This window comes from Chenopodium quinoa, unplaced genomic scaffold (genome assembly GCF_001683475.1).
Source record: "Chenopodium quinoa cultivar QQ74 unplaced genomic scaffold, ASM168347v1, whole genome shotgun sequence".
Taxonomy (NCBI): Eukaryota; Viridiplantae; Streptophyta; class Magnoliopsida; order Caryophyllales; family Amaranthaceae; genus Chenopodium; species Chenopodium quinoa.
The window spans coordinates 18922-28815 of record NW_018742424.1 but is presented as its reverse complement, the minus strand read 5'-3'; the positions used below and the strand labels follow the sequence as shown (position 1 = coordinate 28815).

Here is a 9894-nt window from a genome sequence, read left to right as displayed (position 1 = left end):
CACGCGTGTTTATGCATTGTTACTTGTTTATCGTACCCGTTGTAAAATGCATAGGCCATTCACAAATAGTGAATGGATGAATGGAATGTATATTCTCTCACAGGTTTTATGAAATGGCAACTAGTGGGGCCCGATTAGGATAGAAAATACGGACTGCGATCCGTGATGTATTTTTGTAAATCTAAATACGGTCTGCGTACCATTGAGTATTTTTGTACCTTAATATTTAGATTAGTCCTAATCGTAGATACTAGTAGTTGCATTTAATTATGGTCAAGTCTTGAAGATGGAGGTTCTTGGAAGACGTAGCCATGAAGTTGCAAATGAAGACCTTTTAAAGATTTGAAGATATAAAGGGGTCATGCTAGTTGCCAAATGCATCTATATTTATGTTTTTCGATATATATATATATATATATATATATATATATATATATATATATATATATATATATATATATATATATATATATATATATATATATATATATATATATATATATATATATATATATATATATATATATATATATATATATATATATATATATATATATATATATATATATATATATATATGAATTATATTTTAGATGCATGTTTAGGATTTCGAATGTTGTGATGATTAATTAAGTTCACTTAGATCAACCAACATAGAAACCCTAGGTCCCTGAATATTGAGTAAAAATTGCCATTCCAAAACAACATTTACCAACCGAATGAGGGTAGTGGTGGGCTACGCCAAAGCGAGGCATCACTACCTCTCCTAGGAGGGTAAGGTATACCGAGTATGCAAGTTGGTTTTGGTTGTACTCAACGATATGAGTGATGGAGTCCTAACATGTCCTGGCAAAGTGAATAAATTGTTAAGAGAGCATTAGATGCGACGATTTATTCAACCAAGAGTGGCTTGGATTCATTAGCAAAGCGTTGCTTACCCTAGGTGATTGAGTGTTAAGAAAAGCCAAAGCATGCTTAACCACTCTTTGTTTCTTCGGATCTTGGAATCGACTTATTCTCACCAAATTGGGGACAACTTTAAATGTGTGAATAAGAAGTTTTAAATAAGTTTGATTAAAAATGCATGAATTCAATCTTATTTAAATATCATGAATGATTTTTCATTTCAAATTCTTTCAAATGTAGAATCATGTCTTCAACTATCGACAACAATCTTATGTTCCCAGAATTTCCCGAGAAGTTATCATTTAGCTTGATTTTGGTAAACTTCAAGGAATGGGAAGATGAACTCTGTTTGACCCTCCGCAATTGCTACCTAGAGCATATCTTGGATACTCCCATCCCGAGTTTCTACTCAAAAGGGGATAATGAGCAATATGGATCATGAGGATTGGAGTTATGATTGCAAGAGAGTCTCTCGACTCATAGAAAACTCCAATCCGGAACAATGGAAGAAAAAATTCTCCAACTACCTTCCGAATGTACTTCTCAAGTCTCTAGAAGATGTGGTCAATATGGAAGAAGTGACTAGGTCATTGTCTAACATGAGGATCAAGCCACCGCAAGATGGATGTCTTAGCAAAGAAAGGCAAGAAGTATGGGCTAGGGTCTATAGTGCAAGACTTAGACGCAGGATGCCACTTCAAGCCCATGTGCAAAAGATGAAAAGGTTATTTAACCATCTGGAACTGATTGGTAAACCGGTGGAGGATGAGCAAGCGACTCATATGCTTTTGAGCTCACTCCACTCAGGATACGTTGCAATTAAGATGTGACTTACCAACAATCGGAACAAACTCTCCTACAAGGAAGTTGTCCAAGAGCTCCAGAAAACCTATTTTTGCAAGGCGGCTACGTTCGCTCTAAGGCTCAAGAAAAAGGAGTTCAAAAACAAGGCAAAGATGCGCTGCTTCTATTGTAGTAAGCAAGGCCACTACAAAAGAGAATGTAGCGAGTATCTGGAAGATGAAGCAAGAGGAAAGATAGCCTCAATCTCAGGTATCATCTACACACTTGAAAATAAATCGGCCGGCCGACCCTTTAGCTACCCACCTGACCCACCGCCGACCCCCAAAACCACCCACGCTGCTCGTCCCGACCCTAAAAACCACCCGTAAAAAGCCCCTCCTCCCTTTCCCCACCCACAAAATCGGTCGTTTCGACGGTGGGATAAGGGAGGAGGGGGTTTTTACTGGTGGTTATTAGGGTCGGGGCGGCTGTCTGGATGATTTTTGGGGTGAGTGATGCTCGTGTTTGCGGTTTTACGAGGTCGGGGCAGTTTGTGAAGGAGGTTTTGGGGGTTGGCAGTGGGTCAGTTGGGAGCTACAGGGTCGGCCGGCCGATTGTTGGTGGTTCAGGTGGTGACCGGCCATTTTCTGGCGAGATGAGGGGAGGGGTCAGGGTTTGGCGGTGGTGGGGGTGGCTGGGAAAATTTTGGGGTTTTTTTTTTAATTTTTTGTTTATTTAAATTTTTTTTTTATTTTTTTGTATTTTTTTTTAATTTTTATGAATTAAGATAAATGATCCAATTATGTCATGACATGTGTCATGACTAACCCCTAATTACTAACGGAGTTAACGGTCGTTGGTCATTAATGGCACCGTGTGAATTTTTTAAAAACTGGGTGGCATTTGGTGAATTCTGAAAAGTCCGATGGCATTTGGTGATTTTTTAAATTGCTCAGTGGCATTTGGTGAAATAGCCGATTAATTAATCAATTCCACATAGTATCTTGCGTTAGATAAAGATTAGAATTATTGAATCAATTAATTGTTGGTTGATCACTTAAGCCAAGGCGAATCTTGTTTATGTATTGTTCTTTCACGAATATTATTAAATAAGAATAATGACTTTGCAATGTAATTCCTACGTGAATTAATGTTTGTAAATAAAATCGACTAACATAGTTTTAGGTTTCACGTTGTATATATTGTTTCACTACTACAAAAACTAGAATACAAAACACAAGATATAGAACGGTTAACTTAGATATGCGATCTCTAGGATTTTATAGAATGCCTATCTTAGTTAACCATTCTATTTTATTTTTTTTATTTTATTAAATTGTGATTTTATTACATAGAACGCATTTCTTAGTTAACCGTTCTATTTGATATATCAAAATTTTACACTTACAATATAGATCGCTCCTCTTAGTTAACCGTTCTATATGTTTAACATTATTTTTTCAAAAAAATAAAATTAAAAATAAAAATCTAACATACCAAGAGGCCCAAAATTCTATCCCTAATTTTCCTTAAAGAAAAAAAAAATCTAACCCTAACTCCTCTAAGAGCCGTCATTCTCAAATAACTTCCCCTCTTCTCATCCTCTCACGCACTTCTTGCTTCTTCCCTCCTTTGAAACCCTTACTCCTTTCTCTTCTACCTTCATCCCTCAAAGTCCGATCATCACAAAAACTCCGGCTGACATTCGATTAACCCCTTCTTCGTCGTCTTCTTCCTATATTTACAACTATTCTATTTGTCGCATCGTTTTGTTTTCCTACCCCAACTCCGATGCAGTACGGTGCGCGAAAGCTCAAACCATTTAAACCTCGATTTTGCTCTATTTATGGTCTCAAGTTGTTGCGGATTGATTGGGGTTTTACATTATCAAGGTAGGTGGTGGCTGAAATTGAATTGATTAGTGGGTCGTGTAAGGTGGTTGGAGGTGTGTAAATTTGGAAGTGCATTTTAATTCTTAATTATTAATTTTAGATCTATAACTTTTATCAATTGATTTTTATGTTATGATTTGGATTATAATTTTTTATTTTTCATTTTTGATTTGTGGGTGTTTGGTGCGGCTTCACTATTTGCGTGCACTATTGGTGAAGGCGTCGCGGAGGCGCTGCAGTGGTTGAGGTTGGTGGAGACGTTGCGGTAGTAGACGTTGGTTGAGATGCTGCAATGGTCGAGGTTGGTTGAGGCGCTGCTAGGGAGTGGTTCAAGTTGGTGGAAGCACTGCTGTTAGTTCAGGTTGTTGAAGCTCCGCTATGGTTGAACTAGTATAGAGGTTGTACTAGGGCTAGGATGACGATTCCCCTCTAAAAGGAACGTTATCTTAGTACTCTCGCTCCCGAACTCATTTCTGGTTTATAGACCAATTTGGGCATGGTTAAACTTATGATTTGTGCTAATTATTCCATGAACTCCACATGGAAGAAAGACATGAACGAGGTTTATGAGTTTTTCCTAAAACTCATTGGCGACTCCTACTTGTTTCTTACAAAAAAGCGTGATGATAGAATCAATTCTAATTCAAGGTTCCCCAAACAGTCAGGCATTCAAATCCTACTACACCCTAACAAGTGTAAAGTCCTAGGCTTTTAAGCGGCCAAGGGCATTTAAGGAGAGTACCCCTTACGATGGGATCACCCTCCTTACAGGTTCTGTGTGTTCCCTCTTCTCATTTTTCCTATAAATAGGACCCTTCTTTCCGCAGTTCAGGGCATCAAATCATTCTCTCTTTTACACCAAAAATCATTTATTTCTCTCTCTCTCATATTCTAAGCCTTAAACCTATATTTCTAATTACACCATTCTTCCCTTAAGCACTACAAGGAGTCCATACGACACCCGAGGTTTCGTCCTTAAACCAAGGCGTGAAAGGTATAAATAACTGAGGGTTTGGACCAAATCAACTCTACATTTATTTAATTTAATTTTCATTTGATTTATATTTTTTATTGAAATTACTAACAATTAATTCATGATGTAGCAATTTTAAGGAACGCGCGAAATGTGAGTAATTAACTAATTTAATTACTTATTTTATTTTTATATTGCTAGTATCATGATTAGGTTAATTTATTATTCGATTTGACTAACGCTATTATTGAAATTTCTTCCAATATTAATGTTTATTCTATTATTATTTATTGATCACCATATTGCATGTTAAAGGAAAATATGTAATTGAAAATCACGCCTAATAAGATAATTTGGACGACCGATTTATGTTCCTTTTTAATCTTATTGTTTAATCAAGTGATCACTAATATTATAGAATTATATGTTGCATTAATATTTAACAAATTTATCCTAATAACTGTTTGGAGCAAATTGAATATTTTGTTTGTATGCCTTTGAAATCGCAGGAATGCTTTTCACTATAAGCATCGAGTAGAGGCCAATACGGGCGAATGTGACTCCATGACTCACTTCGTACCATCATCCCCGATTCTCCTTTCGTGGTCTGAAACATATGGAGTTAGTAATCACATGGATTATGAATGGGGTGTAACCTTCACGGGTCAATCGTTGTTGCTTATCGTTGTCCCTTTATCGTGGTTGCCTTTTATGATCCGTGAACGGTTTACAAGTTCCTTAAAAACTTGTTGGCGGCTCCCTACTTTCCTTGTCCCTAATCGTTTTCCCTAATCGTATATGTCAATTCCCACTTCCTAAGAGTGTCAAGCATATTCACAACATGTTTTAACGTAGGCGCACTTCAAACGACGCCTACAAAGCATATCATACAAATGTCAATAGTGATTTAGTTTTGTACTTTTAATGTATGAAGAGTATGACTTTCTTAAGGAGGATATAGGCCTCGATCGACTAACAGGGTTAATTCAGTTAAATAGTTGATTAGTGTTTGTATCATAGACTAGGATTAGACTAAGTCGATACACTTAATCACAAGTGCCTAAGTAACCATCTAAGCTTAAAGAAAGTAACAATATGAGCTGTTTTAACTGATAACATGTATTGAAATTTCGAATGTATTGCAGGTTTGGGTACCAACAAATCCACCAGGAGCTGAAAGATTACCCCTGGAATTGTTGTATCTGAGACTGATTTTTATGAACACAAACTCTGGGGTCTTCCTGAAGAGGTGCATCTTCTATCCAATTCCTAGAGTTTACGTCTTTTTGAAATTATGTACGACCTCAAGTTCATGCTACCTGTGGTCTTAGGAAAACTATACATAATCTTATCTAGTCGTCAAATCATGGTCTGATACTTATTAATTCAAATTTATACCATAATTTAAAATGAAATTTTAATTTGCAGGACCTGAGTAGCAAACCAAAGTACCTCATTGCCTTTACAGTAGGCTATGATCTAAGATACAATGGCCATGTTTGGTAAATGGCTCTTTGATGTCTTTTTGGTTAGCTTTTAGATTTTGGATTTTTTATGTGGTCAAACAGCTAAAAAATGTGTTTGGTAATTGACTTTTTAGTCAGCGAAAAAGCTGGCTTTAAAGCTAAAATGAAAAAGCTACTTTAAGTAGCTTTTTTTTGTTGGCTATTGGCTTGTTAACCCACAAATTATCTAATAAACAGCCAACAACCAACAATTAATTTACCAAACACTTTTATAAACAGCCAGCTTAAACAGCCAATTTCAAAAGTCATTATAAATAGCCAAATATTCCAGCTGGTCAAACAAGCCAAGTGAACCAGCCAACAGCCAACCGCCAATAGCCATTTGTCAAACAAGGCCAATATTGATACTTATGTTAAAAAGGTTTAACCACGACTCTTTTGATCTAACCTCCGTTCCTCAATTAAATATATGTTCGTGTGCTGAATCTGATGCTCACAGTTTCCAGTCAACTTTACTATTCTCCTGTTTCATTATGATGGACGAACAAGTGAATGGGATGAATTTGAGTGGTCAAAGCGCGCTATCCATGTTAGTGCCCAGAAACAAACGAAATGGTGAGTGATTTTACCTTCTAATCCATTCGCCTTTGAACATATAATATTTTCATGTTTATTTGAAGAAATACATGGATTAGAAATTTCAAAGTCGATTTTGTTTTTTAAAAGTTGTATCTGATAGAATATATAAACCGATTTTAGGCTTCAACCACCAGCTTAAACTTTTGATTGAATCGGTCCTAATGTCCTATAACATAGTATCAGAGCCAACTTGACATGAAGGTCACAAGTTTAAGCTCAAAAGGCTTTCACATGAGGGGGCATGATAGAAAATATAAACTGATCTTAAGCTTCACCATCCGCTTAAGCTTTTGGTGACTTTGATTTCCTTTATTTTCTGTTCAGGTGGTATGCTAAACGATTTCTGCACCCTAATGTTGTAGCTGCATACGATTACATATTTATATGGGATGAAGATCATGGGGTTGAACACTTTGATGCAGAAGTCTAAGCTGTTTATAACATCGAAATTCTAAGTTATGTACTTTCTTTCATTTGACTTATCTAGACCAGATTAATTTAAGTTACCCTTTAATGTGTTTTAGATATCTTAAATTGGTTAAGAAGCATGGGGTGGAGATTTCGCAGCCTGGCTTAGGGCCAAACGTAGGTCTAACATGGCAAATGACAAAGAGAAAAGGTGATGGTGAAGTCCACAAGTAAGAATGGCATGAGAATTTATCCCCTTCTCACTCGGCCTTTTAAGCATGACACAAAATTCGTCGTTATTTATTTTTATTTCTCCTTGCATTTGTAGAGCGATTGAGGAAAAGCCCAGATGGTGCCCTGATCCTCAGTTTCCACCGTGTGCAGGGTATGTATGTATATACTAATACTATTCCCTTTTACAAGAATTATAAGTCACGGTTTATTTCATTATGTCTCAGAAAAGTTATCACCTCTCCTAATATGAGATTGGTTACGATTAGATTATTCAATTTCGCAATACTTGCAAATATTTTTTTTAGATTTTGTTTATTTACAGTTTCATTGAAATCATGGCACTAATATCCTAAAAAGTTGTCACCTTTTTTTATATAAGATTGGTTTTACGATTAGATTTTTTAATTTCGCAAGCAAATATTTTTTTTTAGAATTTGTTTATTTACAGGTTCATTGAAATCATGGCACCAGTATTCTCAAATAAGGCATGGCGTTGTGTTTGGCACATGATTCAGGTGTCCATTCTTTTACCTACCCTAATTGTTCAAGTTTTTGTTTACTAATTTATTAATGACCAAATATTCTTGTGCTTTATGACTTTCCAGAATGATTTGGTGTATGGTTGGGGTCATGACTTTGCTTTGAGGATGTGGGTTGAGGTTTTGTCATTACTTTCATGATTACCACTCTTTGGAATAATTTATGTGACTAAATTACAACATTTACTACCCCTCTCCCTTCTCCTCCTGGCCCCAAGCCTCAAATCTCCAACTCCGACCACTGAGCTAGCAAGCGCGCTTTTTACTTTTGATTATGATATATAAGATATAAACTTATTTTCTAAAATAATACACCCTTGAATTCTAAATGTTTTTGTACGGATACTTTTTTCTCTTTTTTTTTAAACAATGAATCATCCAAAAGAGTACAAGTTGGTGTTAATCATCCAACTTATTTACACACTTTTTTTAACAATGAATCATCCAAAGGATTACAAGTTGGTGTTAATCATCCAAAGGAGTACAAGTTGGTGTTAATACACACTTTTTTTAACAAATTAATCATCCAAAGGAGTACAGGTTGGTGTTATTTATGATTAATAATTCTTAGGTCTTCCATCACCACTTATTTACTGTATGAGTTCCTGATCTTAATACAGCCAGCACATGAAAAGATTGGAGTAATAGATTCACAGTGGATAGTCCATCAAACAATTCCCTAACTTGGGAACCAGGTGAACTTGCTTTGTTTCTCTTGTTTATGTTTTTTAAATTTATAAGTTATAATTTAGTGTGAACAAATTCATATTGGATTAATTATTTGCACAGGGTGAAGCTCAGGATGGGAAGGGGTATCATCTCTTTTATTCATTAATAAGCATATTATTATCTTCATCCCAAAAAAGCAGGCGGTGTTTCCTTACTAGTTCATTTTACAATACCGTATGTCAAAATTTTGAATTTATTTATGTAACATATCTTTTAGACACGATATTAAGAAAATGATTAGAAAAAAGAAGAATAGACTAATTAAGCCATAAAATCGAAACCATTAACAACTTAACATTTTCTTTTCAACCAATTTATCCGTTTACTTCATCTAATATCTTCCTTTATGAGTGCAAAAATGTGTTGCTAATAAATAAAAACAGAGGTTACATAAATTTTCGTTTTTTTAACACATAAAAAAGACGATTATATTAATTAATTAGAGTTGTTACATAAAAACAAGATCAACCTCATTCCGTAGGCAAAATAAGAGGCTAATAAAGAGCTAGAAGTATGCGACCATAATCTAACAACAAAATTTATGGCCTTAACTCTAAGTTTATATACTATGCCCAACCGAAAAGCAAGTAACACCAAGTTTTTTACAGCAAGTATAGTATAACCTAGGATAGATTACAGTAAATTACTCCTCATCCGAGTCCTCCTCAGCATTCAGAGCAGCAATTGCAGCTAACTCTTCATTGTAGATAGGCAGAATAGCATCAGGGCAAGAGAGGTACAAGCGGACCAATACTCATAACTATCCCAATTTGAGCTAACTCATGAGCAACAGTATTTTTGTTTCTTTTCACATGAAGGATTTCAAACGTATCGACGTACTTGATATCCTCCTCAATATCTTTCACCACCGCAGCCAATTCATGATGGAGATTATTACCTGAGTAAGCATAACCCTCAAAGAAAGAGCACCCACCTCAAGCTCAACATCCTTCACTTCAAGTCTTTTCACCATGGAAATACCTTCTCTAATAGCAAGGAGCTCAATTGCAAAGGCTGAAACTGTATTGTATTTGCTTGAAAAATCCATGATCTACGTACCATCATCCCTTCTAACAACAGCTCCAACTGCAGCCACATTGATAGCAGTCTAAGCTCCATCGGTTTTGAGCTTCCCCCAACCTTTTGGAGGAGGACTCCATGACTACAGATTGTTTGAACTGCTTGGCTTATATGTGATCTGTGCTTTGCCATGTATTATTGTATACACCCATTTGTGTCTCCCCAAAACCAAACTCGGTGATGAGTACCTTTCGCGTCGAATCATAATCGAATGAAGTCAAAGTGTGGAAAGTCTAGTGTTGCGG

General features: G+C 35.9%; 1 long non-coding RNA gene across 1 annotated transcript; it reads left to right on the top strand.

Moving 5' to 3' along the window:
• The first annotated feature begins 5360 nt into the window (after positions 1-5360).
• On the top strand, positions 5361-7175 carry LOC110714850. The gene is made up of 3 exons (XR_002510160.1): positions 5361-5803; positions 5983-6635; positions 6984-7175. It is a non-coding gene; the product is annotated as an uncharacterized LOC110714850 (long non-coding RNA).
• The last annotated feature ends 2719 nt before the right edge of the window (positions 7176-9894 follow it).